Source organism: Cupressus sempervirens, chromosome 5, assembly GCF_028749045.1.
Source record: "Cupressus sempervirens isolate cs-2001-9-10 chromosome 5, ASM2874904v1, whole genome shotgun sequence".
Lineage (NCBI taxonomy): Eukaryota > Viridiplantae > Streptophyta > Pinopsida > Cupressales > Cupressaceae > Cupressus > Cupressus sempervirens.
The window spans coordinates 662,481,331-662,490,142 of record NC_143122.1 but is presented as its reverse complement, the minus strand read 5'-3'; the positions used below and the strand labels follow the sequence as shown (position 1 = coordinate 662,490,142).

At 34.2% G+C, this 8,812-nt stretch overlaps 1 pseudogene; it reads left to right on the top strand.

Annotated features, from left to right (window-relative positions):
- The first annotated feature begins 6,503 nt into the window (after positions 1-6,503).
- Positions 6,504-6,980, top strand: LOC149557650 (pathogenesis-related protein PR-1 pseudogene; annotated as a pseudogene).
- The last annotated feature ends 1,832 nt before the right edge of the window (positions 6,981-8,812 follow it).

Below are 8,812 nucleotides of genomic sequence, written 5' to 3'. Positions count from 1 at the left end.
TATCACATTATAAATTATGATAAATTTAATATTGTATCACCTTGTTTCCTTTCTTTAATATCTACAATCTAACAAAGGCATTCATCCCAAGGAAAATATTTTTTCATTTAATTCACACTCTTGATATATAGAATATATAGCTTTCAATAGGCCTAAACATATAATCAAAATATGATAAATTAAAGCACATATTTTTAAAAATATATCTATTTTCTTATTACCTTTTTTATTTATTAATTAAATTAGTATTTAATTATTTAATTTAAAATTAATTGTATTAAAAATAAAATTACAACTTCAAACTTGGAGAGATAACTTTTAGGACCTAGTCTTGTAAGAAAAACTCAATGATCAAACTCCTCACCAAGCCCTCCTTATATGGTGATTTTACAACCTAGAAACTACTTGTGGTTTTACAAAACCATGGGAAAAACTACAATATCACATGTTTCCCATTGTTGACATTTGTAATTCCAAGATGGTAAAAATACTAATCCCATCCATAATTTTGTCCCCTAGTTTAGACCTTCATAAAAGAAATAAAATAAGTTATCTATGCTCTAAATATGGCCCTCTTATATTCTACTATGGACAGGGCACCATTTGATATTTTCTACACTCTTTTCCAAGACATAAACAGGTGGATAACTATGACCAAGATTTTAGTAGAATTTTCCAAAAACAACTTGTAACAAACTTGCAAGTTTGGGACACATGTTCTCAACATTCTCCTACTTGTCAAACACCTTGCAAGAGTTGGGCGATCCAAAGCATCATGTCCTTAAATTCTTGGGGCTTAGAATCCCATAGACTTTGAACACCATCTGAATTTCTCTGTGCTCACTAGCTTAGTTAATGAATCAACAACATTTGCTAAATTTTCTACCTTTTCCAGTTGCACCTTGCCATCCATAACCATATCTCTCACAAAATGATATTGTAGATCAATGTTCTTGGTTATGCCATGAAAAGTTGGGTTATTCACTGGGTAGATTACACTCTAACTATTGCTATAACTTGTCACTCTACCCTATTTGAGCTCTATATCTGAACATAACCTCTTTACCTAAATGGCTCTCTTGTAGAAATGAGTAGTTATGATATAGTCTATCTCTATAGTAAAAAATTTATCATAACATGTAGGTTACTCATATAGCTAATGCATCACCAAATAATGCCAACACATATTCATTGGTTGATCTTATTCTATCAACATCACTAGCCTAGTCTAAATCTACATAGACTTCAATATTCAAGGAATGCCCATTTCTCACTCCATAAAAACCTATAGAGTGCTTTGAGTACCCCACAAGTATCTAAAAAATATTTTACTGCATCACAATGTTCTCTTCTTGGATTAGAAATGTAATGGGAAAGCACTATCATTGTTTGGGAAATGTCTTAACTTGTACAAATCATAGCATACATCAAACTTCCAACAACACTCTAGTATGGTACTCTACTCATGTCTTCCATGTCCAATGAGGATGTAGTAAACTATGAGCTAGAAAGATTTGTTCATATAGAAATAGAAACACTCAATGGTTTAGAATCTTTCATATTGACATTTTCTATGTCTTATAATCTTTGTTACCACAATATGCCTTGTTGCACAAAGGTCATCCATTTTAATCTTTGTTGAAAGCTTAGAATTTAGTTTTGCAATCAAACCTTTTCCTTTTCCAATAAACAACATGTCATCAAAATATAAGGCAATAACCAACAAGTATTCACCATCAAACTTTGAATATATAGAGTGATTAGATTTAGACCACACAAATCCCAAACTCAACACATATGTATCGAACTCTGGGTACTGCATCCACAACTTTATTTTGTACCATACAAGGGCTTCTTCAACTTACAAACCAACTAACTTTTTTCTTTAACCACATAGTGCTCTAGCTTTGTCATATAAATTTCTTCCTCCAAATCTCCATGATGAAAAGTTATTTTCACATCCATTTGCTCAACTTATAGATAATAAGATGGTGTAAAAGAAAGTTAAAATTGAATGGATGTCATTTTTTCTACAAGAGAAAAAATTCACCATAATCAACTCCTACAACCTAGAGTAAAATTTGGCAACTAGACAATTTTTATACTTGTTAACACCTCCATTTGATCTAAACACCAATTTACAATGAACACACTTATATCCTTTAGGTAATAGTATAAGGTCTCATGTTTCATTCCTCTTAAGAGATGACATCTCTTCATCAAGTGGTATTTTTCAGGACATAGAACCATTCATACCAAGATTCTCTTCCATGGATCTTAGTTCATAAATGTTAGTATTCAAAGCATATATACACATCCAATCATCAATAGAATATCCATACCTCTCTAGTACTTTTCATTGTCTACTAGACATTTGTACAAGATCTAGTTTAGGTTCAGCTTCTTCCTCTTTGTCTGATGATTTATAACTCATACAACTCTCCTCAACTTCTTGTTTTTCTATAGGCCTTGATTCAACTTTCTCAAGTATAGAAGGAAGTTGAATTACATATTTTTCCTTTTCTTTTTATGACTACACTATAATAGAAGAAGGCTTACTTTCTCTAGAAATAACACTTCTAGAATAAAATATATTTTTTCAAACAAGATCCCAAACCTTTTATCATTTCACATCATAACTATAACTGATGAAAATACATTTGATAGATTTTTTATCCAATTTTGTTTCTTTCTCCTTTGGCACATGAGCATACGACTTGTAACAAAAAAATCCCAGATGTCTTAGTGAAGGCTTGTGGCTCAACCATACTTCCATTAGTATCTTGTCAACAAGAGTTGATGTAGGAGACCTATATATTAGGTAAGAAGAAGTGGCTACAACTTCAACCTAGATCTACTATTGCAGTCTAGCTCAACTCAACATACTCCTAGCCTTCTCCATCAAGGTCATGTTCATTCTTTCTGCAACTTCATTTTTTGCGTTGAGAATATGAAATTGTATTTTTTATTTTAATCCAAAAATCTTTACAAAATGCCCTATCAACTCTTAAATTTTTTTATCTTCTTTCTGATCTACAACTCAATCATTACTTTAAATTCTTTCAAATGACTTAAAACTTCAGCTTTACTCCTAAGAACATAAACCCATGTTCTTCTACTAAAATCATCTATGAAAGAAATACAATAAATTGATCTACTAATAGAAGGAACATCAATAAGACCAAATACATCTGAAAGGATTAGATTCAAAATACATGAGCACTTATAAGAACTTGTGTAAAATTGAATGTAGTTTTTTTTACCATAGATACAATGCTCACAAAAATCAAACTCAAGATGGCAATAATTTACCCATCAACAATGTTTTTATATTTCAAGGTTTGTAGACCCTTCTCATTTATGTGGTTGAGTCTCTAGTTCCATAACATAGTCTTCTGCACAAGCAACTTTGATTTGGTAGATAGAGTACCCTTTCCTACCCAAAATCCACAACCTTCTATTGATGGTGAAATCCTCTACTTTTCCAATGAAGTAGTCCTTGTAACAATGTTAGCAGAAGTGCTATCACACTCAACTATGCATGCATCAAGTTGGCACAATGTACCCAACCTGCTTCCTCTTGCTATCACCATAGCACCTCTTACCATTTCACATTTTCTTTAAAAAACTATACATTCACACCTGCATCTATAAGTTTTCTAACAAATAACAAATTTCTTGCTAGTCCCTAGATATGCAAGACACCATCAAATATTCTAATTCTACCATTAGAAATTTTCACACAAATACTTTCGTGGTGAATAATATCAAGAACTAATTTATCACCCAAATACAACTTACCACCATCAAAATTTTCATACTTACTAAACCAATTTCTATTTGGAGTCATGTGAAAAGATGCATCTAAGCCTATCATCCATAGATTATCACCTACACAAGTGGCCAAGGCTACTATAAAAACATTTCCATCTTCCTTCTTGAACTTAGAATTAGAATCTTGCTTCTTCATCTTCTTCTTCTTCTTCTTATTCTTCTTCTTCCTTTCTTCTTTGTAGTAATTTTAGAAGTGTCCAAGTTTCTCAAATAACATTTTTTGGATTTTGATGCAATAGAGATTTACTGAACACATCCTCCATTTAGCAAAGCAAGCATCATCAAGAAAGAAGGTCACCATGCTACAGTAATGTTGTCATGTCAGAATAGATTATTCACCGAGCTAGAGAAAGGTTACTTAATGTTTAAAAATGACATAGAATCATATGTGAAATGACTTATCGAGCTAGAAATTAGATTCTCACAATTCAAGAAAAGATTTTGGAATCGTTGATTTTGATTTATAATATATTCTAGATGATTCCTAAACCCTAATTAGGTGAAGGATTGAAAAGGCAAAAACATACTATATAAGGAGCTAAAAGCATCTATTATAAGGTTATTGATGAGATGAATTTTTTCGCTGCTATTAGTGTTATGTTAAGAAGGGGTTAATTTAGAAGGCCAAGTAGATATTCAAGCAATATAAGGAAGAACCCACTATATCAATTACAAGATATATCCTTGTATAGTGCTATATAATCCTTGCAAAAGGTAGATCCTAGAACATTTGTTTGTATTACTCCTAGCATATTATGTGACCAGAAATACTAACCCAGATTCTCACAATTCAAGAAAAGATTCTGGAATCGTTGATTTTGATCTATAATATATTCTAGATGATTCCTAAACCCTAATTAGGTGAAGGATTGAAAAGGCAAAAACATACTATATAAGGAGCTAAAAGCATCTATTATAAGGTTATTGATGAGATGAAAATTTTCGCTGCTATTAGTGTTATGTTAAGAAGGGGTTAATTTAGAAGGCCAAGTAGATATTCAAGCAATATAAGGAAGAACCCACTATATCAATTACAAGATATATCCTTGTATAGTGCTATATAATCCTTGCAAAAGGTAGATCCTAGAACATTTGTTTGTATTACTCCTAGCAGATTATGTCACTAGAAGTGACACAATATTGTAACATGATAAGGCACCCTCTAGTTACAATAGTGATGGATTTCTAGGTATCATACCCATGCAACTTTCCCTCTAACCAAGGATTTCTATGTGACTAAATAGTTGTGTTATGTGTCAATAATTTTATATTTGTATATTCATGGTTCATACAAGCTAGTATAGATTAAGAACACTTTTTCTTTCAACTATTGTAGTTGATGATATATGTTTATTGAGTTGTGATAAGTACAAGGGAATCACAACAATCAAGCTTGTACTAATAGTCCATTATTTTTTAGTTTTTTTTTAGTTTTTGTTTATTGGCCCACTTGTGTACCACAATTGGGACATTTCATAAAGACTCAGCTATTCATGTATGAACATAGTAGGTATGCAAGAAGCTGTTCAAAATGATGCTTTGCCAAAACTTTAGCTTTAAACATTTCACCCAAGTATAAAATATACCTAAAAAATATACAAAAATTAACTTACAATGTAAAAGTTCTAAGCACATGAAATTAGTTAGGACTACTAGATATTTTCAAACCACATAATTGGTGAAAAAAAAAAGTGCCCCTAATACTCAACCTTTCAAAACGCATCATAATGCTGGATACGTACAATCCTTATTAGAGTTGACCGTTGAGCCCTTGGCTAAACAGCCGAATATATGCACTCGATTTGACAGTTTAAATAATTTATTAATTAATTTCAAAATGACAGATCAGTGCTTTTGTGATTTTAAAATTAATTAATAAATTAGATAAACTGTCAAATTGGGTGCAAATTTTCTGCTGTATAGACACCTCCAACCGTTGAAGGCTTGGTAAGCAAGAATATTCCAATACCGGTGCTAGCTTCTTCTTGTCCCTCAACGAGCACGATTTTATTAGCAAGTTTCTGTTTCGCAAAAAAATGTTGTACTATCTAATTTGCACATATGAGTTCCTTTATTAGGATGCTTCCTTGTACAAACACCAACCAATCACTAATAATAATAATAGTTAAAACGTTTTTAAAACGTGTTCGTTTGTTCTCGTTCATATTTTTAATACACGTGAATACTTGCACGGGAGAGCTTTAATATTTCTAATGTCTGATGCAGGATAGATTTAGATTTAAACATCGTGCACGTAGTTGCCCTTAAACAACCTGCACGTTGCTGAAACTACTGGTTTCTTTCGGCGGCCATATTTAAAATGTCGGCTACATAACTTACGCCAAACACGGTGTTTTCCTGACTGAATTAAATGCCTTGAAAGCATTTAAGATTTTAAATTACAAATCTTGTGAGCGAAGTGACGCTCTCGCAAGGCCGTTAGGAGCAACAAGTGTATTTGTATTTACCCCACCACACATGACATCAAAACTCCAAGCGATAAGGATTGCAATTTACACCATACCTGTACCTGTAATCATTTTGCACCTCTATTTAAGAAGGTAGATGTTTCACAGCATTATAATTACCATAGCTCAACCTCTCATTCAAACAAACTCATCAGTTGTGATCGGTTCTTATTGTTAGTTATATTGTGTCAAGTTTCCCAAATGTTGCTGGTACTGTTGGTGGTGGGGTTATTAAGCCACGTACAAGGCTTCACCAATTCTCAGGCCATTGCGGACTTCATTGAGCCTCAGAATGTGGCCAGAAAAGCCGTGGGAGCTCCACCTCTTAAATGGAATAACACGGTGGCCGCTTTTGCTCGGAATTATGCGAGACAGAGAAGAAACGACTGCCTTCTTCAGCATTCAAAAGGATCGCCATACGGTGAAAATATCTTCTGGGGCAAAGGTCCAAATTGGACACGTCGACAGGCAATGAATGCTTGGATTGATGAGAGTAAGTGGTATGTTCATTCTAATAACACTTGCACAGGCCCAGATTGCACGCACTATACTCAGATGGTGTGGGCGACAACTGAAAGTGTTGGGTGTTCAATCATCAAATGTAAGAGCAATGACACATGGGTCATATGCAGCTATGATCCTCCTGGCAAGTATATTAACGATAGACCTTATAAATGAGTTGTTTATCCCAAGCATATATTTTGTAATTGAGAAGTAGCTAAGAATATTGTATGCAACAGTATAGTGCTTACCAAATAAAATAACACTACTTCCATTGACGGTTTATTGGGTTGGTATTCATGATTAGCACATTGACGCCTCACTAGGCTTATCGTTGTATGTCACGAACGAAAAAATTGAGTTTGAATTATATTTCATCGAGCATTTAATCGTGTTATCGGGCGTGAAATTTGCGTGACGGTCTAGGTGAAAGGATTAAACAGAGAATGAAAATGTTGCAATAAGAAGAAATACACAACACCAGATTTATCCTGGTTCACCACAATAGTGGCTACGTCCAGACTGCAGAGTATTGAATTAAATAAGAAAAAGTTAACTTACAAATGAGCAGGAGCAGCATATAAAAGGGCTCCAATAATATTACAAATGAAGAGTCTTTGGAAACCAAGAGACTTGATTATTGGAGGGAAAAGAAGACTTGACTGTTGGCCTTCACAATATCAACAAACTCCCACCTGAAGGACAACCAATGCTGCAACTGATCACCCAACACCCTGCTCAAAGAATGATCTATCTTTTCTTCACAAGCCCAAGAGAAGTTCTAGCACATTCGAACTTCTCTTTGGCAACAACCTTCGTTAATATATCAGCCGGATTTATCTTGGTGTCAATCTTGACAACATTCAGCTTGCCCTCTTCGACTGCATGACGAACAAAGTGAGCATGTGCATCAACATGCTTGGAGCGACGTTGTGATGACTGATTATGTGCCATGAAGATCGCACTACGGCTGTCACAAAACAGATTATATTCATTTTGATGAACTTTCAATTCACCAAGTAACCGCTGAAGCCAAATCATTTCCCTTGCACCTTCGGAAAGAGCTAAGTATTCAGCTTCAGCTGAAGAAAGAGCAATGCAATGTTGCAACCGTGAAGCCCAATTGATCGCAGCTCCAGCAAATGTGAAGGTGTAACCAGTGGTAGACCTTCGTTTGTCCAAGTCTCCAGCAAGATCAGAATCAGTGTAACCTTGTAGTTGAACTTTGTTTCCGCCAAAACATAAAACATAATCTAAAGTACCTTTTAGATACCTTAGTATCCATTTGACGGCTTCCCAATGAGCTTTGTCGGGATTGCTCATGAACCTGCTCACAACTCCCACCGCATGAGCAATGTTGGGGCGAGTAGAAACCATAGCATACATAATACTACCAATGGCTGATTTGTATGGAATTTTCTCCATAAATTATTTTTCTTCCTGTGTTTGAGGACATAATTCAGAACTTAATCGAAAGTGACCAGCAAGAGGAATAAGAGTTACTTTTGATTCAGCCATGCTAAATCTGTTAACAACTGTGTCAATGTATTGTTTTTGAGACAAAGTGATTTCCCTCTTTTTCCTATCCCTTGTGATTGTCATACAAAGAATCTTTTTGGCCACCCATAAGTCTTTCATTGCAAATTGGGTTGCCAATTTTTGCTTCAACTCATTAATGATTCTTTTGTTTGTGCCAGCTACTAACATGTCATCGACATAAAGAAGAAGGATGAAAAACTCTCCACTTGGAAGTTTCTTGTGAAATTATGCTCAGTCATGAAGCGATCAAATTTTACATACCACTGTCTTAGGGCTTGTTTGAGGCCATACAAGCTTCGATTTAATCTGCAATAAAGATGTTCATGTCCCTTCTTTACGAACCCTTGAGGTTGCTCAATGTAAAGTTCTTCTTCTACATCACCATGTAGGAATGCGGTTTTTACATCAAGTTGTTCTAATTCAAGATCCCACACTGCTGCTAATCCCAAAATAGTTCGGATGATTGTCAT